The sequence below is a fragment of the Oratosquilla oratoria genome, chromosome 1 (assembly GCF_046742065.1).
Source record: "Oratosquilla oratoria isolate Oo_2021 chromosome 1, ASM4674206v1, whole genome shotgun sequence".
Lineage (NCBI taxonomy): Eukaryota > Metazoa > Arthropoda > Malacostraca > Stomatopoda > Squillidae > Oratosquilla > Oratosquilla oratoria.
The window spans coordinates 77,757,042-77,783,864 of NC_134777.1; the positions used below are offsets into that span (position 1 = coordinate 77,757,042).

A 26,823-nucleotide genomic window follows, 5' to 3' on the forward strand; every position below is an offset into this window, starting at 1 on the left:
CGGCTTCGTTCGTTACTAAATTTATACTTCCACCAGGAAAATCGCACATTACGTTCATGTGTTATAATTTACAAAATCAATATCTAATTTTCTAATGCTATATCGCGTAGGTTTACACAACTAGATTAATACAAATTCATCTAATCCAGTGGTTCTCAAACTTTTCCATCTAACGGAACCCTTTCACGTTAGCTGGTACTCTGAGAAACCCCCCCAACGACCCCCCTCACCAAATGTAGATGGACCCACTCCATATGGATATAAATTTCCCCCCCCCCCAAAAAAAAAAAAAAAACGGTCGGACACACATTAACACACACACACACACACACACACAATTAACACACACACACACACAATTAACACACACACAACACACACACACACACAATTAACACACACACATTAACACACACACACACACACACACACACGACTCCGTGGTGAGGTTGATAGAGTACTGGACTGCCAGTATGGTGGTATCGACAGTACCTGGTTCGAATCCTGCCAAGGGCCGAAATTATTTCGGTATCGCTGCGCTTCGGTTCGTTACTCTGACTCGTGGGCGGGGAGTTGTGTGTGTGTGTGTGTGTGTGTGTGTGTGTGTGTGTGTGTGTGTGTGTGTGTGTGTAATGTCATAACATTACCCATAGATCGGTCATACGAGCTCTGAGCTCTCTTCCGGGAGGGAAATAGCTGTCGATCACGAATCCAACACGTGATCCAAAGACCAAGGTGAATCACACATACATTAACAAACGCACGCACGCGCGCGCACACACACACACACACACACAAACGCATACACACATTAACAAACGCGCGCGCACGCGCACACACATTAACAAACACGCGCGCGCACACATTAACAAACTGAAACACACATTAACGTTAACACACATTAACAAACTGAAACAAACATTAACGCACACACACACATTAACAAACGAAAACGCGCGAGCGCGCGCGCGCACACACACAATTAGCACACAATAACACATTAACAAACGCGCGCGCGCACCCACCCACACATTAACAAACGCGCGCACACCCAAACACACTAACAAATGCGCAAACCCACACACACACATTAACAATCGCGCGCGCGCGCGCACACAATTCACAAACGGACACAAATACATTTACAAACGGACACACATTAACAAACGCACACCCACATTAACAAACGCGCGCGCGCACACCCACACACATTAAATGCACACGCACACACAAACATTAACAATCGCGCGCGCACACACACAACCAATAACAAATGCACCCACACCCACATTACCAAACGCGCGCGCGCGCACACACGCACACACACATTAACAAACGCGCGCACACACGCGCGCGCACACACACATTAACAAACGCGCAAACCCCCCCTCACATTAACAATAGCGCGCGCGCGCACACACACACACTAACACAATTAACAAACAACTAACAAACGGACACGCATATATTTACAAACGGACACACATTAACAAACGCACAAACACCCACATTAACAAACGCGCGCGCGCACACCCACACACCCATTAAAGGCACACGCACACACACATTAACAATCGCGCGCACACACAACCAATAACAAATGCACCCACACCCACATTAACAAACGCGCGCGCGCGCACACGCGCGCACATTAACAAACGCGCGCACACACACGCTCGCGCACACACACATTAACAAACGCGCAAACCCCCACACACATTAACAATCGCGCGCGCGCGCACACACACACCCATTAAACGCACACGCACACAAACATTAACAATCGCGCGCGCGCGCGCGCGCGCACACCAATAACAAATACACCCACATTAACAAACGCGCGCGCGCACACACACGCGCACACACATTAAACGCGCTCACACACACAATTAACAAACGCACACACATTAACAAACGCGCAAACACAGTAACAAACGCGCGCACACACACAACAAACGCGCGCACATTAACAAACGCGCACACACATTAACAAACGCGCACACACACATTAACAAACGCGCACACACACATTAACAAACGCGCACACACACATCAACAAACGCGCACACACACATTAACAAACGCGCACACACACATTAACAAACGCGCACACACACATTAACAAACGCGCACACACACATTAACAAACGCGCACACACACATTAACAAACGCGCACACACAACAAACGCGCACACACACATCAACAAACGCGCACACACATTAACAAACGCGCACACACATTAACAAACACACACACACACATTATCAAACGCACACACAAGTATCAAACGCGCACACACACACATCAAACGCGCACACACGCACACATTATCAAACGAACACACATACACATTATCAAACGCACACACATACACATTAACAAACGCACACACACACACATTAACAAACGCACACACACATTAACAAACGCACACACACAATTAACAAACGCACACACACATTAACAAACGCACACACACACATTAACAAACGCACACACACACATTAACAAACGCACACACACACACATTAACAAACGCACACACACACACACATTAACAAACGCACACACACACACACATTAACAAACGCACACACACACAAAAACAAACGCACACACACACACACACACATTATCAAACGCACACACACACACATTATCAAACGCACACACACACATTATCAAACGCACACACATTATCAAACGCACACACACACACATTAACAAACGCACACACACACACATTAACAAACGCACACACACACACATTAACAAACGCACACACACACACATTAACAAACGCACACACACACACATTAACAAACGCACACACACACACATTAACAAACGCACACATTAACAAACGCACACTAACAAACGCACACACATTAACAAACGCACACACACATTAACAAACGCACACACACATTAACAAACGCACACACACATTAACAAACGCACACACACATTAACAAACGCACACACACATTAACAAACGCACACACACATTAACAAACGCACACACATTAACAAACGCACACACACACACATTAACAAACGCACACACACATTAACAAACGCACGCACACACATTAACAAACACGCGCGCACACATTAACAAACGCAAGCACACACATTAACAAACGCACACACACACATTAACAAACGCACACACATTAACAAACGCACGCACACACATTAACAAACGCACGCACACATTAACAAACGCACGCACACACATTAACAAACGCACGCACACACATTAACAAACGCACGCACACATTAACAAACGCACACACATTAACAAACGCACACATTAACAAACACGCACATTAACAAACGCACGCGCACACATTAACAAACGCACACGCACACATTAACAAACGCACGCACACACATTAACAAACGCACGCACACACATTAACAAACGCACGCACACACATTAACAAACGCACACATTAACAAACGCACACACATTAACAAACGCACACATTAACAAACGCACACACATTAACAAACGCACACACATTAACAACACACATTAACAAACGCACACACATTAACAAACGCACGCACACACATTAACAAACGCACGCACACACATTAACAAACGCACGCACACACATTAACAAACGCACACACACATTAACAAACGCACACACATTAACAAACGCACACACACATTAACAAACACACAGACACACATTAACAAACGCACACACATTATCAAACGCACGCACACACACATTAACAAACGCACGCACACACACATTAACAATCGCACGCACACATACATTAACACACGCACACACACATACATTAACAAACGCGCACACACATTAACAAAGGCACACACACACACATTAACAAACGCACACACACACACATTAACGCGCACACATTAACAAACGCACACACATTAACGCACGCACATTAACAAACGCGCGCACACATTAACAAACGCACACATTAACAAACGCGCACACATTAACAAACGCGCACACATTAACAAACGCGCACACACATTAACAAACGCACACACACACATTAACAAACGCACACATTAAACGCACACACACACATTAACAAACGCACAAACATTAACAAACGCACACACACACACATTAACAAACGGACACACATACATTAACAAACGGACACACATACATTAACAAACGGACACACATACATTAACAAACGCACACAATTATCAAACGCACGCACACACACATTATCATACGCACGCACACACACATTATCAAACGCACGCACACACATTAACAAACGCACACACATTAAACGCACACACATTAAACGCACACACACACATTAACAAACGCAAACACACACATTAACAAACGCACACACACATTAACAAACGCACACACATTAACACGCACACACATTAACGCACACACATTAACGCGCACACATCACACACACACACATTAAACGCACACACATTAACGCACACACATTAAACGCACACACATTAAACGCACACACATTAAACGCACACACACACACACTCATTAACAAACGCACACACACACATTAACAAAAACACACATTAACAAAAACACATTATCAAACGCACACACACAATTAACAAACGCACGCACACATTAACAAACGCACGCACACATTAACAAACGCACGCACACATTAACAAACGCACGCACACATTAACAAACGCACGCACACATTAACAAACGCACGCACACACATCAAACGCACACACACGCACACATTAACAAACGCACGCACACACATTAACAAACGCACGCACACACATTAACAAACGCACGCACACACATTAACAAACGCACGCACACATTAACAAACGCACGCACACATTAACAAACGTACGCACACATTAACAAACGTACGCACACATTAACAAACGTACGCACACATTAACAAACGTACGCACACACACATTAACAAACGCACACACATTATCAAACGCACACACACACATTATCAAACGCACACACATTATCAAACGCACACACACACATTATCAAACGCACACACACACATTAACAAACGCACGCACACATTAACAAACGCACACACACATTAACAAACGCACACACACATTAACAAACGCACACACACATTAACAAACGCACACACACAATTAACAAACACACACACACAATTAACAAACAGACACATTAACAAACGCACACACACACATTAACAAACGCACACACACACATTAACAAACGCACACACACACATTAACAAACGCACACACACACACACATTAACAAACGCACACACACACACACACATTATCAAACGCACACACACACACACACACATTATCAAACGCACACACACACACATTATCAAACGCACACACACATTATCAAACGCACACACACACATTATCAAACGCACACACATACACATTATCAAACGCACACACATACACATTATCAAACGCACACACATACACACATTATCAAACGCACACACACACACACACATTAACAAACGCACGCACACACATTAACAAACGCACGCACACGCACATTAACAAACGCACACATTAACAAACGCACACATTAACAAACGCACACACATTAACAAACGCACACACATTAACAAACGCACACACATTAACAAACGCACACACACATTAACAAACGCACACACACATTAACAAACGCACACACACATTAACAAACGCACACACACATTAACAAACGCGCACACACATTAACAAACGCGCACACACATTAACAAACGCACACACACATTAACAAACGCACACACACATTAACAAACGCACACACACATTAACAAACGCACGCACACACATTAACAAACACGCGCGCACACATTAACAAACGCAAGCACACACATTAACAAACGCACACACACACATTAACAAACGCACACACATTAACAAACGCACGCACACACACATTAACAAACGCACGCACACATTAACAAACGCACGCACACATTAATAAACGCACGCACACACATTAACAAACTCACACACATTAACAAACGCACACATTAACAAACACGCACATTAACAAACGCACGCACATTAACAAACGCACGCGCACACATTAACAAACGCACGCACACACATTAACAAACGCACGCACACACATTAACAAACGCACACACATTAACAAACGCACACACATTAACAAACGCACACACATTAACAAACGCACACATTAACAAACGCACACACATTAACAAACGCACGCACACACATTAACAAACGCACGCACACACATTAACAAACGCACGCACACACATTAACAAACGCACACACACATTAACAAACGCACACACACATTAACAAACGCACACACATTAACAAACGCACACACACATTAACAAACACACATTAACAAACGCACACACATTATCAAACGCACGCACACACACATTATCAAACGCACACACACACACACACACACATTAACAAACGCACACACACACCCACACATTATCAAACGCACACTCACAACATTAACTCGCACACACATTAACAAACGCACACACACACACATTAACGCGCACACATTAACAAACGCACACACATTAACGCACACACATTAACAAACGCACGCACACACATTAACAAACGCACGCACACACATTAACAAACGCACACACACATTAACAAACGCACACACACATTAACAAACGCACACACTATTTAACGCACGCACACACATTAACAAACGCACGCACACACATTAACAAACGCACGCACACACATTAACAAACGCACGCACACACATTAACAAACGCACGCACACACATTAACAAACGCACACACAATTATCATACGCACGCACACACACATTATCATACGCACGCACACACATTATCAAACGCACGCACACACATTATCAAACGCACGCACACACATTAACAAACGCACACACATTAAACGCACACACACACATTAACAAACGCACACACATTAACAAACGCACACACATTAACAAACGCACACACACATTAACACGCACACACATTAACGCACACACACATTAACGCACACACACACACATTAAACGCACACACACACACATTAAACGCACACACACACACACTCATTAACAAACGCACACACACACACATTAACAAAAACACACATTAACAAAAACACACATTATCAAACGCACACACACAATTAACAAACGCACGCACACATTAACAAACGCATGCACACATTAACAAACGCACGCACATTAACAAACGCACGCACATTAACAAACGCACGCACGCACATTAACAAACGCACGCACACACATTAACAAACGCACGCACGCACACACATTAACAAACGCACGCACGCACACACATTAACAAACGCACGCACACACATTAACAAACGCACGCACACACATTAACAAACGCACGCACACACATTAACAAACGCACGCACACATTAACAAACGCACGCACACATTAACAAACGCACGCACACATTAACAAACGCACGCACACACATTAACAAACGCACGCACACATTAACAAACGCACGCACACACATTAACAAACGCACACACACATTAACAAACGCACACACATTAACAAACGCACACACACATTAACAAACGCACACACACATTAACAAACGCACACACACATTAACAAACGCACACACACATTAACAAACGCACGCACACATTAACAAACGCAAACACATTAACAAACGCAAACACATTAACAACGCACACACACATTAACAACGCGCACACACATTAACAAAAGCACACATTAACAAAAGCACACATTAACAAAAGCACACATTAACAAACGCACACACACATTAACAAACGCACACACACATTAACAAACGCGCACACATTAACAAACGCGCACAAACATTAACAAACGCACACATATTAACAAACGCACACATATTAACAAACGCACACATTAACAAACGCACACATTAACAACACACATTAACAACACACATTAACAACGCACATTAACAAACGCACACACATTAACAAACGCACACACATTAACAAACGCGCACACATTAAACGCACACACACATTAAACGCGCACACACACACACACATTAACAAACGCACACACATTAACAAATGTACACACACACACATTAACAAACGCACACACACATTAACAAATGTACACACACACACATTAACAAACGCACACACACATTAACACACAGACACACATTAACACACAGACACACATTAACGCACACACATTAACAAAAACACACATTAACAAAAACACACATTAACAAAAACACACATTAACAAAAACACACATTAACAAAAACACACATTAACAAAAACACACATTAACAAAAACACACATTAACAAAAACACACATCAAAAACACACATCAAAAACACACATTAACAAACGCAAGCACACACATTAACAAACGCAAGCACACACATTAACAAACGCAAGCACACACATTAACAAACGCACGCACACACACATTAACAAACGCACGCACACACACATTAACAAACGCACGCACACACACTAACAAACGCACGCGCACACATTAACAAACGCACGCGCACACATTAACAAACGCACACACACATTAACAAACGCACACACATTAACAAACGCGCACACACACATTAACAAACGCACGCACACACATTAACAAACGCACGCACACACATTAACAAACGCACGCACACACACATTAACAAACGCACGCACACACATTAACAAACGCACACACACATTAACAAACGCACGCACACACATTAACAAACGCACGCACACACACATTAACAAACGCACGCACACACACATTAACAAACGCACGCACACACATTAACAAACGCACACACACACATTAACAAACGCACACACACATTAACAAACGCACACACACATTAACAAACGCACACACACATTAACAAACGCACACATTAACAAACGCACACACATTAACAAACGCACGCACACACATTAACAAACGCACGCACACATTAACAAACGCACGCACACACATTAACAAACGCACGCACACACATTAACAAACGCACACACACATTAACAAACGCACGCACACACATTAACAAACGCACACACACATTAACAAACGCACACACATTAACAAACGCACACACATTAACAAACGCACGCACACACATTAACAAACGCACGCACACACATTAACAAACGCACGCACACACATTAACAAACGCACACACATTAACAAACGCACACACACATTAACAAACGCACACACACATTAACAAACGCACACACACATTAACAAACGCACACACACACATTAACAAACGCACACACATTAACAAACGCACACACATTAACAAACGCACACACACATTAACAAACGCACACACACATTAACAAACGCACACACACATTAACAAACGCACACACATTAACAAACGCACACACACATTAACAAACGCACACACACATTAACAAACGCACACACACATTAACAAACGCACACACACATTAACAAACGCACACACACATTAACAAACGCACACACACATTAACAAACGCACACACACATTAACAAACGCACACACACACATTAACAAACGCACACACACACATTAACAAACGCACGCACACACACATTAACAAACGCACGCACACACATTAACAAACGCACGCACACACATTAACAAACGCACGCACACACATTAACAAACGCACGCACACACATTAACAAACGCACGCACACACATTAACAAACGCACGCACACACATTAACAAACGCACACACACATTAACAAACGCACGCACACACATTAACAAACGCACGCACACATTAACAAACGCACGCACACACATTAACAAACGCACACACACATTAACAAACGCACACATTAACAAATGCACGCACGCACACACATTAACAAACGCACGCACACACATTAACAAACGCACGCACACACATTAACAAACGCACGCACACACATTAACAAACGCACGCACACACATTAACAAACGCACGCACACACATTAACAAACGCACGCACACACATTAACAAACGCACGCACACACATTAACAAACGCACGCACACATTAACAAACGCACGCACACACATTAACAAACGCACGCACACACATTAACAAACGCACGCACACACATTAACAAACGCACGCACACACATTAACAAACGCACACACACATTAACAAACGCACGCACACACATTAACAAACGCACGCACACACATTAACAAACGCACGCACACACATTAACAAACGCACGCACACACATTAACAAACGCACGCACACACACATTAACAAACGCACGCACACACACATTAACAAACGCACGCACACACACATTAACAAACGCACGCACACACACATTAACAAACGCACGCACACACATTAACAAACGCACGCACACACATTAACAAACGCACACACACATTAACAAACGCACGCACACACATTAACAAACGCACGCACACACACATTAACAAACGCACGCACACACATTAACAAACGCACGCACACACATTAACAAACGCACGCACACACATTAACAAACGCACGCACACACATTAACAAACGCACGCACACACATTAACAAACGCACGCACACACATTAACAAACGCACGCACACACATTAACAAACGCACACACACATTAACAAACGCACACACATTAACAAACGCACACACATTAACAAACGCACACACACATTAACAAACGCACACACACATTAACAAATGCACGCACACACACATTAACAAACGCACACACATTAACAAACGCACACAATTAACAAACGCACACATTAACAAACGCACACATTAACAAACGCACACACACATTAAACGCACACACATTAACAAACGCACGCACACACATTAACAAACGCACACACACATTAACAAACGCACGCACACATTAACAAACGCACGCACACTCATTAGCAAACGCACACATTAACAAACGCACACATTAACAAACGCGCGCACACACATTAACAAACGCACGCACACACACATACACAAACACACACACACACATTAACAAACGCACGCACACACATTAACAAACGCACGCACACATTAACAAACGCACGCACACATTAACAAACGCACGCACACATTAACAAACGCACGCACACATTAACAAACGCACGCACACATTAACAAACGCACGCACACACATTAACAAACGCACGCACACATTAACAAACGCACGCACACATTAACAAACGCACGCACACACATTAACAAACGCACGCACACATTAACAAACGCACACACATTAACAAACGCACGCACACATTAACAAACGCACGCACACACATTAACAAACGCACGCACACACATTAACAAACGCACGCACACACATTAACAAACGCACGCACACACATTAACAAACGCACGCACACACACATTAACAAACGCACGCACACACATTAACAAACGCACGCACACACACATTAACAAACGCACGCACACACATTAACAAACGCACGCACACACATTAACAAACGCACACACATTAACAAACGCACACATTAACAAACGCACGCACACACATTAACAAACGCACGCACACATTAACAAACGCACGCACACACATTAACAAACGCACGCACACACATTAACAAACGCACGCACACACATTAACAAACGCACACACACACACATTATCAAACGCACACACACATTAACAAACGCACGCACACACATTAACAAACGCACGCACACACATTAACAAACGCGCACACACATTAACAAACGCACGCACACACATTAACAAACGCACGCACACACATTAACAAACGCACGCACACATTAACAAACGCACACACACATTAACAAACGCACACACACATTAACAAACGCACACACATTAACAAACGCACACACACACATTAACAAACGCACGCACACACATTAACAAACGCACGCACACACATTAACAAACGCACGCACACACATTAACAAACGCACGCACACACATTAACAAACGCACACTCATTAGCAAACGCACACATTAACAAACGCACACATTAACAAACGCGCGCACACATTCACAAACGCACACATTCACAAACGCACACACATTCACAAACGCGCACACACGTTCACAAACGCACACACACGTTCACAAACGCACACACACGTTCACAAACGCACACACACATTAACAAACGCACACACACATTAACAAACGCACACACACTAACAAACGCACACACATTAACAAACGCACACACATTAACAAACGCACACACATTAACAAACGCACACATTAACAAACGCACACATTAACAAACACATTAACAAAAGCACACATTAACAAACGCACACATTAACAAACGCACACACATTAACAAACGCACACACATTAACAAACGCACACACATTAACAAACGCACACATTAACAAACGCACACATTAACAAACACATTAACAAACACATTAAACGCACACACACACATTAAACGCACACACACATTAACAAACGCACACACACATTAACAAATGTACACACACAAACACATTAACAAACGCACACACATTAACAAACGCACACACATTAACAAACGCACACACATTAACAAACGCACACACACATTAAACGCACACACATTAACAAACGCACGCACACACATTAACAAACGCACACACACATTAACAAACGCACACACATTAACAAACGCATACACACATTAACAAACGCACGCACACACATTAACAAACGCACACTCATTAGCAAACGCACACATTAACAAACGCACACACATTAACAAACGCGCACACACATTAACAAACGCGCACACACATTAACAAACGCACACACATTAACAAACGCACACACACATTAACAAACGCACACACACATTAACAAACGCACACACACAATTATCAAACGCACACACACAATTATCAAACGCACACACACATAAACGCACGCACACACATTAACAAACGCGCACACACATTAACAAACGCACACACATTAACAAACGCGCACACATTAACAAACGCGCACACACATTAACAAACGCACACACACATTAACAAACGCACACACATTAACAAACGCACACACATTAACAAACGCGCACACATTAACAAACGCGCACACACATTAACAAACGCACACATTAACAAACGCACACACATTAACAAACGCACACATTAACAAACGCACACATTAACAAACGCACACATTAACAAACGCACACATTAAAAACGCGCGCACACATTAAACGCACACACATTAAACGCACACACACATTAAACGCACACACACATTAAACGCGCACACACATTAAACGCACACACACACACATTAACAAACGCACACACATTAACAAATGTACACATTAACAAATGTACACACACACACATTAACAAACGCACACACATTAACAAACGCACACACATTAACAAACGCACACATTAACAAACGCACACATTAACAAACGCACACATTAAACGCACACATTAACAAACGCACACATTAAAAACGCGCGCACACATTAAACGCACACACATTAAACGCACACACATTAAACGCACACACACATTAAACGCACACACACATTAAACGCACACACACACACATTAACAAACGCACACACATTAACAAATGTACACATTAACAAATGTACACACACACATTAACAAACGCACACACATTAACAAACGCACACAGACACATTAACGCACACACACACACATTAACACACACACGCACACACATTAACAAACGCACGCACACATTAACAAACGCACGCACACGCATTAACAAACGCACGCACACGCATTAACAAACGCACGCGCACACATTAACAAACGCACGCGCACACATTAACAAACGCACGCGCACACATTAACAAACGCACGCGCACACATTAACAAACGCACGCGCACACATTAACAAACGCACGCACACACATTAACAAACGCACGCACACACATTAACAAACGCACGCACACACATTAACAAACGCACGCACACACATTAACAAACGCACGCACACACACATTAACAAACGCACACACATTAACAAACGCACACACATTAACAAACGCACACACATTAACAAACGCACACACATTAACAAACGCACACACATTAACAAACGCACGCACACACACATTAACAAACGCACACACACACATTAACAAACGCACACACACATTAACAAACGCACACACACATTAACAAACGCACACACACACTAACAAACGCGCACACACACACACACACCAACAAACGCACACACACACACCAACAAACGCACACACATTAACAAACGCACACGCGCACACACACATTAACAAACGCACACGCGCACACACACATTAACAAACGCACACGCACACACACGTTAACGTACACACACATTAACGCACACACATTAACGCGCACACACACACACATTAACAAACGCACACGCACACACACGTTAACGTACACACACATTAACGCACACATTAACGCGCACACACACACACATTAACAAACGCGCGCGCACACACACATTAACAAACGCACGAACACGCACATTAACAAACGCACGCACACACATTAACAAACGCACGAACACGCACATTAACAAACGCACGCACACACATTAACAAACGCACGCACACACACATTAACAAACGCACGCACATTAACAAACGCGCACACACACTAACAAACGCGCACACACACATTAACAAACGCGCACACACACATTAACAAACGCACGCACACACATTAACAAACGCACGCACACACATTAACAAACGCACGCACACACATTAACAAACGCACGCACACACACATTAACAAACGCACGCACACACATTAACAAACGCACGCACACACATTAACAAACGCACGCACACACATTAACAAACGCACGCACACATTAACAAACGCACGCACACACATTAACAAACGCACGCACACACACATTAACAAACGCACGCACACACATTAACAAACGCACGCACACACATTAACAAACGCACGCACACACATTAACAAACGCACGCACACACACATTAACAAACGCACGCACACACATTAACAAACGCACGCACACACATTAACAAACGCACGCACACACATTAACAAACGCACGCACACATTAACAAACACGCGCACACATTAACAAACGCACGCGCACACATTAACAAACGCACGCGCACACATTAACAAACGCACGCGCACACATTAACAAACGCACGCGCACACATTAACAAACGCACGCGCACACATTAACAAACGCACGCGCACACATTAACAAACGCACGCGCACACATTAACAAACGCACGCGCACACATTAACAAACGCACGCACATAATTAACAAACGCACACATTAACAAACGCACACATTAACAAACGCACACACACATTAACAAACGCACACACATTAACAAACGCACACACAATTCAACGCACACACACACATTAACAAACGCACACACACACACACATTAACAAACGCACACACACATTAACAAACGCACACACACATTAACAAACGCACACACACATTAACAAACGCACACACACAATTATCAAACGCACACACACAATTATCAAACGCACACACATAAACGCACGCACACACATTAACAAACGCACGCACGGACACACACATACATTAACGTGCACACACACACACACACATTAAAAAACGCACACACAATTAACAAAAGCACACACACACACATTAACAAACGCACACACACACATTAACAAACGCACACACACACATTAACAAACGAACGCACACAAATTAACAAACGCACACACACACACATTAACAAACGCACACACACACACATTAACAAACGCACACACACACATTAACAAACGCACACACACACATTAACAAACGCACACACATTAACAAACGCACACACACATTAACAAACGCACACACACATTAACAAACGCACACAGACACATTAACAAACGCACAAAGACACATTAACGCACACACACACACACATTAACACACAGACACACACACAGACACACATTAACAAACACACACACACACATTAACAAACGCACACACACACATTAACAAACGCACACACACACACGCACACACACACACCAACAAACGCACACACACATTAACAAAAGCACACACACACACATTAACAAACGCACACGCGCAAACACATTAACAAACGCACACGTACATACACATTAACAAACGCACACGCACACACACGCATTAACAAACGCACACACAATAACAAACGCACACACACAATTAACAAACGCACGCACACACATTAACAAACGTACGCACACATTAACAAACGTACGCACACACACATTATCAAACGCACACACACGCACACATTATTAAACGCACACACACACCCACACATTATCAAACGCACTCACATTATCAAACGCACACACACATTAACAAACGCACGCACACACATTAACAAACGCACGCACACATTAACAAACGCACGCACACACACACACATTAACAAACGCGCACACACATTAACAAACGCACGCACACACACACATTAACAAACATACACACACACACATTAACAAACGCACACACACACACATTAACAAACGCACACACACACACACACATTAACAAACGCACACACACACACACATTAACAAACGCACACACACATTAACAAACGCACACACACATTAACAAACGCACACACACATATTAACAAACGCACACACACATATTAACAAACGCACATACACACATTAACAAACGCGCACACACACACCAACAAACGCACACACACATTAACAAAAGCACACACACACACATTAACAAACGCACACGCGCATACACATTAACAAACGCACACGCACACACACATTAACAAACGCACACACACAATTAACAAACGCGCGCGCACACACACACACACACATTAACAAACGCGCACACAATTAACAAACGCACACATTAACAAACGCACATACACACACATTAACAAACGCACACACACACACACATTAACAAACGCACACACACACACATTAACAAAAGCACACACACACACATTAACAAAAGCACACACACACAGATTAACAAACGCGCACACACACATTAACGCACACACATTAACAAATGCACACACATTAACAAAAGCACACACGCACATTATCAAACGCACACACACACATTAACAAACGCACGTACACACACATTAACAAAGGCACGCACACACATTAACAAACGCACGCACACACATTAACAAACGCACGCACACACATTAACAAACGCACGCACACACATTAACAAACGCACGCACACACACTAACAAAAACACGCACACACACATTAACAAACGCACGCACACACATTAACAAACGCGCACACACATTAACATACGCGCACACACATTAACAAACGCGCACACACATTAACAAACGCGCACACATTAACAAACGCGCACACACATTAACAAACGCACACACACACATTAACAAACGCACACACACACATTATCAAACGCACACACACACACACATTAACAAACGCACGCACACACATTAACAAACGCACGCACACACATTAACAAACGCACGCACACACATTAACAAACGCACGCACACACATTAACAAACGCACGCACACACATTAACAAACGCACGCACACACATTAACAAACGCACGCACACACATTAACAAACGCACGCACACACATTAACAAACGCACGCACACACATTAACAAACGCACGCACACACATTAACAAACGCACGCACACACATTAACAAACGCACGCACACACATTAACAAACGCACGCACACACATTAACAAACGCACGCACACACATTAACAAACGCACGCACACACATTAACAAACGCACGCACACACATTAACAAACGCACGCACACACATTAACAAACGCACGCACACACATTAACAAACGCACGCACACACATTAACAAACGCACGCACACACATTAACAAACGCACGCACACACATTAACAAACGCACGCACACACATTAACAAACGCACGCACACACATTAACAAACGCACGCACACACATTAACAAACGCACGCACACACATTAACAAACGCACGCACACACATTAACAAACGCACGCACACACATTAACAAACGCACGCACACACATTAACAAACGCACGCACACACATTAACAAACGCACGCACACACATTAACAAACGCACGCGCACACATTAACAAACGCACGCGCACACATTAACAAACGCACGCACATAATTAACAAACGCACACATTAACAAACGCACACACACATTAACAAACGCACACACATTAACAAACGCACACACAATTCAACGCACACACACACATTAACAAACGCACACACACACACACATTAACAAACGCACACACACACACACACACATTAACAAACGCACACACACATTAACAAACGCACACACACAATTAACAAACGCACACACAATTAACAAACGCACACACACACATTAACAAACGCATGCTCAAATTATCAAACGTACGCATACACATTAACAAACGCACGCACGGACACACACATACATTAACGTGCACACACACACACACACATTAACAAACGCACACACAATTAACAAAAGCACACACACACACATTAACAAACGCACACACACATTAACAAACGAACGCACACAAATTAACAAACGCACACACACACACATTAACAAACGCACACACACACACATTAACAAACGCACACACACACATTAACAAACGCACACACACATTAACAAACGCGCACACACATTAACAAACGCACACACATTAACAAACGCACACACACATTAACAAACGCACACACACATTAACAAACGCACACAGACACACACACACACACACACATTAACACACAGACACACATTAACGCACACACACACATTAACAAACGCACACACACACACATTAACAAACGCACACACACACATTAACAAACGCACATACACACATTAACAAACGCGCACACACACACCAACAAACGCACACACACACACCAACAAACGCACACACACATTAACAAAAGCACACACACACACATTAACAAACGCACACGCGCATACACATTAACAAACGCACACGCACACACACGCATTAACAAACGCACACACATTAACAAACGCACACACACAATTAACAAACGCGCGCGCGCGCACACACATTAACAAACGCGCACACACAATTAACAAACGCACACACATTAACAAACGCACATACACACACATTAACAAACGCACACACACACACACACACATTAACAAACGCACACACACACATTAACAAACGCACACACACATTAACAAACGCACACACATTAACAAACGCACACACACACACACACATTAACAAACGCGCACACACATTAACAAACGCACGCACACACACACACACATTAACAAACGCACACACACACATTAACAAACGCACACACACACACATTAACAAACGCACACACACACACACATTAACAAACGCACACACACACACATTAACAAACGCACACACACACACATTAACAAACGCACACACATATTAACAAACGCACACACACATATTAACAAACGCACATACACACATTAACAAACGCGCACACACACACCAACAAACGCACACACACATTAACAAAAGCACACACACACACATTAACAAACGCACACGCGCATACACATTAACAAACGCACACGCACACACACGCATTAACAAACGCACACACATTAACAAACGCACACACACAATTAACAAACGCGCGCGCACACACACACACACACATTAACAAACGCGCACACAATTAACAAACGCACACATTAACAAACGCACATACACACACATTAACAAACTCACACACACACACATTAACAAACGCACACACACACACATTAACAAACGCACACACACACATTAACAAACGCACACACACACACATTAACAAAAGCACACACACACAGATTAACAAACGCGCACACACACATTAACGCACACACATTAACAAATGCACACACATTAACAAAAGCACACACGCACATTATCAAACGCACACACACACATTAACAAAGGCACGCACACACATTAACAAACGCACGCACACACATTAACAAACGCACGCACACATTAACAAACGCACGCACACACACTAACAAAAACACGCACACACACATTAACAAACGCACGCACACACATTAACAAACGCGCACACACATTAACATACGCGCACACACATTAACAAACGCGCACACACATTAACAAACGCGCACACACATTAACAAACGCGCACCCACATTAACAAACGCGCACACACACATTAACAAACGCACACACACACATTAACAAACACATTATCAAACGCACGCACACATTAACAAACGCACGCACACACATTAACAAACGCACGCACACACATTAACAAACGCACGCACACACATTAACAAACGCACGCACACACATTAACAAACGCACGCACACACATTAACAAACGCACGCACACACATTAACAAACGCACGCACACACATTAACAAACGCACGCACACACATTAACAAACGCACGCACACACATTAACAAACGCACGCACACACATTAACAAACGCACGCACACACATTAACAAACGCACGCACACACATTAACAAACGCACGCACACACATTAACAAACGCACGCACACACATTAACAAACGCACGCACACACATTAACAAACGCACGCACACACATTAACAAACGCACGCACACACATTAACAAACGCACGCACACACATTAACAAACGCACGCACACACATTAACAAACGCACGCACACACATTAACAAACGCACGCACACACATTAACAAACGCACGCACACACATTAACAAACGCACGCACACACATTAACAAACGCACGCGGACACACATTAACAAACGCACGCGGACACACATTAACAAACGCACGCGGACACACATTAACAAACGCACGCGGACACACATTAACAAACGCACGCGGACACACATTAACAAACGCACGCGGACACACATTAACAAACGCGCGCGGACACACATTAACAAACGCGCGCGGACACACATTAACAAACGCGCGCGGACACGCATTAACAAACGCGCGGACACGCATTAACAAACGCGCGGACACACATTAACAAACGCGCGGACACACATTAACAAACGCGCGGACACACATTAACAAACGCGCGGACACTCAGTAACAAGCGCGCGGACACGCATTAACAAACGCGCGGACACGCATTCACACAAGCGCGGACACACATTAACAACAGAGCTGACAAACATTAACAACCGCGCTTACACATTAACAAACGCGCGGACACACATTAACAAACGCGCGGACACACATTAACAAACGCGCGGACACACATTAACAAACGCGCGGACACACATTAACAAACGCGCGGACACACATTAACAAACGCGCGGACACACATTAACAAACGCGCGGACACACATTAACAAACGCGCGGACACACATTAACAAACGCGCGGACACACATTAACAAACGCGCGGACACACATTAACAAACGCGCGGACACACATTAACAAACGCGCGGACACACATTAACAAACGCGCGGACACACATTAACAAACGCGCGGACACACATTAACAAACGCGCGGACACACATTAACAAACGCGCGGACACACATTAACAAACGCGCGGACACACATTAACAAACGCGCGGACACACATTAACAAACGCGCGGACACACATTAACAAACGCGCGGACACACATTAACAAACGCGCGGACACACATTAACAAACGCGCGGACACACATTAACAAACGCGCGGACACACATTAACAAACGCGCGGACACACATTAACAAACGCGCGGACACACATTAACAAACGCACACAATTAAACGCGCGCGCGCACACACATTAACGCACGCACACACACAAACGCACACACATTAACAAACTCACATACACATTAACAAACGCACACAAACGCGCGCACACACACATTAACAATTGCGCGCACACAATAAACGCACACATTAACAAACGCACACACACATTAACAAACGCACACACACATTAACAAACGCACACACACATTAACAAACGCACACACACATTAACAAACGCACACACACATTAACAAACGCACACACACATTAACAAACGCACACACACATTAACAAACGCACACACCCACATTAACGCACACACACACACATTAACAAACACATTATCAAACGCACGCACACACATTAACAAACGCACGCACACACATTAACAAACGCACGCACACACATTAACAAACGCGCGGACACATTAACAAACGCGCGGACACATTAACAAACGCGCGGACACATTAACAAACGCGCGGACACATTAACAAACGCGCGGACACACATTAACAAACGCACACAATTAAACGCGCGCGCGCACACACATTAACGCACGCACACACACAAACAAACGCACACGCACACACATTAACAAACTCACACATTAACAAACGCACACATAAACGCGCGCGCGCACACGCGCGCACACATTAACAAACGCGCGCACACAATAAACGCACACACATTAACACACGCGCTCGCACGCGTGCACACATGCTCGCGCGCGCACACGCACTTTAACACGCGCGCACACTAACACGCGCGCGCACACTTTAACACGGGCACAAACACACTTTAACACGGGCACAAACACACTTTAACACGGGCACAAACACACTTTAACACGGGCACAAACACACTTTAACACGGGCACAAACACACTTTAACACGGGCACAAACACACTTTAACACGGGCACAAACACACTTTAACACGGGCACAAACACACTTTAACACGGGCACAAACACTTTAACACGGGCACAAACACACTAACACGCGCGCACACACACTAACACACGCACGCACACACACACACTAACACGCGCGCACACACTAATACGCGCACACATTAACACACGCGCACACATTAACACGCACACACGCGCGCGCACACACGCACTTTAACGCGTGCACACATTTCAATACGCGCACACACTTCAACACGCGCATACACACTTCAACACGCGCACACACACTTCAACACGCGCACACACACTTCAACACGCGCACACACACTTCAACACGCGCACACACACTTCAACACGCGCACACACACTTCAACACGCGCACACACACTTCAACACGCGCACACACACTTCAACACGCGCACACACACTTCAACACGCGCACACACACTTCAACACGCGCACACACACTTCAACACGCGCACACACACTTCAACACGCGCACACACACTTCAACACGCGCACACACACTTCAACACGCGCGCGCACACTAACACGCGCGCGCACACTAACGCGCGCGCACACACTAACGCGCGCGCACACACTAACACGCGCGCACACACTAACGCGCGCACACACTAACACGCGCGCACACACATACACACAGTTGGAACAAGTTAGTTGAGAAAGTGGTGTGTGCAAAAACAATACATGAATTTAAAAATAGTTTAGATAAAATGAGATATGAAGACGGGACACCACGAGCATAGCTCCCTTTCCGTAAAATACAAGGTAAATGCGCGCACACACACACACACACACATTAACACGCGTACACACCCATGCATTAACAATCGCACACACATTAACAGACACACACAAACAAAATAGGTGAAACATACAACCTACGAAGGTTAATGAAAATGGCATTTGAATACTTGGATGAAGAAATGATAAAAATATTAATCACATTGATTAGACCATAACTGGAATATGCAGCGACACTGTGGACACCCAGTACTATAAAGAATATAAGGAAACTAGAGAGAATACAGAGCAACAACAGAGTTGGCACCAGCTCTTTCCAAACATACGAACTAAGAGCAAAGAGAAAGAGGTGATCTACTGACTACACAAAATCATGAAAGGAATGGAAACCCTTGACAAAAGATTTACTAAAAATGACGATGGAAAAACAAGAGGTCATGAAAAGAAACTCAAAAAGGACAACTATAGAAGAGATAGGAAAAAGAATAGCTTCCCTCACAGAGTGCTGGATATATGGAATAACTTAGATGAAAAAACAGTGTGTGCAAATACTATTCACGATTTAAAGAATAAACTTGATGCTTAAAGATACAAAGACGGGTTACCACGAGCATAGCTCCCTTCCCGTATAATACAATTAGGTAAAAACACACACACACACACATTAACACACGCACACACATTAATACACGGACATTAACACACGCACACATTAATACACGGACATTAACACACGCACACACACATTAACACACACACACACGTACACACATTAACACATGCACACAGATTAACACACGCACACACATTAACACATGCACACACATTAACACATGCACACACATTAACACATGCACACAGACACGCGCGCACACACATACACGCGCACGCACACATACAATCTGTGTTCAGACAAGGAATATTATGCACCACAAACTTAATATGCTTTTACTCAAGACTAATAGACATAGTGCAAGAAAGAAATGGATGGGCTGATTGTGCCTTCCTAGACTTGCAAAAAGCTTTTGACAAAGTACCACACAGAAAATTACTAAAAAAAAAATACTAAAATGGATGGAGGACTTCCTGACTGGTAGAAAGATGAGAGTAGTGCTCGGAGAAAAATATTCAGATTGGAAAGAGGTGATCAGTGGAATACCGCAAGAATCTGTATTGGCACCAATAATGTTTGTTATTTATGTAGTAGTAGTATCGTATGGCTTTCTTACACCTCCAACTTTGTATTTGCTAGCCAGTCTATGAATGCTTGATTTGCTTCATAGATAGTCTGGTAACCCCCTGGCACTGCTGTGATTGGGCAGTGCAGTACGAGATGGTCTGTATCTTGGGGCGAATTATGACAAGATGGGCACATTGGGGAGTCTTTGTAGCCCCAGCGATGCAGGTTAACGGCTGTTTTGCCTTGTTGTGATATCAGCCTGTTGGCTTGTGTCCATTCTCTTCTGGTTAGGTTGGAAAATCCAGGTAGTATTTCGGTTGGGTCTGTTACTAAGTTTCCCCCAGTGGGTAGTTTCCTTGTCCATTCTTCTTGCCAGGCTTCTTTTAGGTTGAAATTTTCGTTTTTTGTTTTAAAGAAAGGTTTTCTTGATTTTAGCCTCGTTATTAGTGGGGCCTTCTCCATTATTTGTTTGAGGGGTATATCTGCTGGAAGGTTGTCTATGCGTTGGTGGTGTTTTTGTATGGCATCCTCACATCGTATATTTGGTGGTGCTATGCCACTCATCGTTGTTATTTATGTGAATGATATGGATGAGGATGTGAAATGTTACATGAGCTTCTTTGCAGATGACGCCAAACTGTAGAGGAAAGTAGAAACTGATAAGGACTGAAACACTGCAGGAAGACCTGAATAAGGTATGGAACTGGAGTCAGAAATGGGAAGTGGACTTTAATACTAAGAAGTATAGCATAATGGAGTTTAGAAAAAGCAAAAACAGAATATCAGGAAAATATACAATCGGAACCAAGGAGGTAAAGAAGGAAGGATCCGAAAAAGATTTGGGGGTAATTATCACAAACGACTTGTCCTATGACAAACAGACTAACAAAATTGTCGGGGAGGCATACAACTTGCTAAGATCAATAAAAGTGACATTTGCATACTTGGACGAAGACAAAAAAAAAAAAAAAAAAAAAAAAAAAAAATATTGGTTACATTGATAAGGCCTAGACTAGAATATGCGGCGACATTGTGGTCACCAAGTACCAACAAGAATATAAAGAAAATAGAAAATCCAAAGAGCAACAAAAATGGCACCTGCACTTGCAAACCTATCATATGAGGAGAGATTGGCTAAACTGGAGTTACCGACGCTGAAGCAAAGAGAGAGAAGTGACCTACTGACCATCTACAGAGTCATGAAAGGCACAGATACACTCGATAAAAGGGACTTACTAAACTGGAAAAAAAAAAAACGGCTACAGAAGAGAACTGAAGAAAAGCAGTTTTCCACAGTAGTGGACACTTGGAACAAACTGGACAATGAAATAGTATGCGCAAAATCCATTTACGAGTTTAAATGCATACTAGACACAGCGTGATACAAAGGCGGGGCACCACGAGCATAGCTCCCCTTCCCGCAATATACAACTAGGTAAATACACACGCACGCACACGCACACACACTAACACGCGCGCACACACACTAACACAAACACACGCATTAACAGACACCCACACACACATATATAAACAAAATAGTAGGTGAAACATACAACCTACTATGGTCAATGAAAGTGGCATTTGAATACTTGGATGAAGAAATGACAAAAAAAAAACAAGTCACATTGATTAGACCATAACTGGAATATGCAGCGACACTGGAAACTAGAAAGAATACAGAGTGCAACAACAAAGTTGGCACCAGCTCTTTCCAAATTAACATACGAACTAAGATGATCGAAAATAGAACTACCAACATTAGAGCAAAGAAGAGAAAGAGGTGACTATATACAAAATCATGAAAGGAATGGAAACCCTTGACAGAAAAGATTGACTAAAAATGACAAATGGAAAAACAAGAGGTCATGAAAAGAAAATCAAAGGACAACTATAGAAGAGATAGGAAAAAGAATAGCTTCCCTCACAGAGTGTGGATATATGGAATAACTTGGATGAAAAAAACAGTGTGCAAATACTATTCACGATTTAAAGAATAAACTTGATGCTGAAAGATACAAAGACGGGTTACCACGAGCATAGCTCCCTTCCCGCATAATACAATTAGGTAAATACACACACACACACATT

The 26,823-nt window shown here is 43.3% G+C and overlaps 1 protein-coding gene across 1 annotated transcript in view; it reads right to left on the bottom strand.

Moving 5' to 3' along the window:
- LOC143041653 (uncharacterized) overlaps positions 1 to 26,823 on the bottom strand; it is a 50,308-nt gene that overhangs the window by 3,615 nt on the left and 19,870 nt on the right. The gene's annotated exons all lie outside the window — the stretch shown is intronic.